Raw genomic sequence first — 1954 nt, 5'->3', positions numbered from 1 at the left:
GCATCATTTTCTACGTAGGGCGCTATTGAGAGTACAGAAATAACGCAATGAAAAGCGCGTAGTTTGTTGATGAATTCACATGAAGCCGTAAAAACCGGAGGTTGAACTGAAAACAATGACGAACCTAAAGGATTGTAATCTCTCAATGAGCCTCTGTTAAAACTAACTGCGCACTAGATGACTGGACGAGTCTGTGCATAAAAACGTTGTCGTTTAAATGTTGTCATATAACAATAGCAAAACTGTTTTATAACAGTCACTGCAAAAGATAAGACTGTGCAAGAATCTAGCTTAACCTTTAACCACAAACGATTGTGAGGATCCTGTTTGTGGATTTCAGCTCTGCTTTTAACACCATTATCACGGAAACCCTTCGTAGTAAAAGTTAGTTTTACGTTTGACATTCATTAGACATTCGGTTTCATTTCAGTTAAACTCTTAACGCCTGTTATGTTTCAAGCCGTAACTAACTCAGACATAAATATTTGTCCTTTACGTTGCACAAGGCTTAATTTTTAGAAAAAAAATTATAAAAAATTAACCATATAAATTAATTAAACAATTTAACTACATTACATTATACCGTAAAACCAATACTAAAACCAATACTGTTCTGAAAAACATCCCTATTATTGCACAAGGCTCTGTTTTTGGAATTGGCATTTTATAATAATTTTACAACTTTTAATGTATGCAATAATACAAATACATTAAACAACAATAACATCTGATTTGAAGGTATCTTACCAACTGTTAAAAATATCTAAATATTATTCCCTATAATGCACAAGGCTTATTTTTTATGATTATGTCATTATTGTTTTTATATACAGTATAGAATCCATATTTTTCATGTTTTATGTACTGTACCTACTCAAATTAATTAAATTCTGACACCGTTGGAGATATAGATATCAAACCAACTGTAAAATATTCAGAATATTATTCCCTATAATGCACAAGGCTTGGTTTTTCAGATTATGGCTTTATTGTTTTTATATACAGTATAGAATCCATATTTTTCATGTTTTATGTACTGTACCTACTCAAATGAATTAAACTCTGACACCGTTGGAGATATAGATATCAAACCAACTGTAAAGTATTCAGAATATTATTCCCTATAATGCACAAGGCTTATTTTTTATGATTATGTCATTATTGTTTTTATATACAGTATAGAATCCATATTTATTGGCTTTATTGTTTTTATATATGGTACTGGATCCATGTTTTTCCTGTTTTATACATCTGTACCATCTTAAATTCATTAAACTCTGACACCATTTGACATAAAGATATCAAACCAACTGTAAAAATAATGCACAAGGCTTTTTCTTTTTTCAAAGTAATTATTTATTATTTCTATATACAGTACTGAAATTTTATTTTTCATGTTTTATATTCTGTACCCACTTAATGGAGATAAAGGTATCAGCACATCTGTAAATTATGCTAATTATTATTCCTTATTATACACCAATTTATCAGATTATAAAAAAAAGCTTTACAATTTTTGTTTTTATAAGCTTCTTATTTTCAGATTTCATATTAGAAAGAGATTAAAAATATATTTTGAATTCAGTGTTACAAAAGGTAATATATAGTATAATATATATATTTTTTTACTTAACTAACCCTAACGTTTCTAGAAAAAATAACATTACATTAATAAGAAGAAAATCTGAGAAATATGGTTTTGAAAACAAAATAGAATATCATGATGTTCTAAATTAAGGGCTTTCTTTATGTTTAATGTTTATATGTGTCATGTGTATTTTAAAGTAAACACAAAATGAAATGGGAAATGGGCAAAAGAAAAATAAATGTTCAATATCTTCAAGTAATACGTTGCAAAAGGTACTTTTATCACAAACTCTATGAATATAACAGCTGCATTTACTGGATAACATATGTGAATAATTTTGTAAAGTACTTATTTGACTTTATTAGC

The sequence above is a fragment of the Barbus barbus genome (assembly GCF_936440315.1).
Source record: "Barbus barbus genome assembly, chromosome: 13".
In the NCBI taxonomy this organism is placed as follows: Eukaryota; Metazoa; Chordata; class Actinopteri; order Cypriniformes; family Cyprinidae; genus Barbus; species Barbus barbus.
This window is presented reverse-complemented; position numbering follows the sequence as displayed.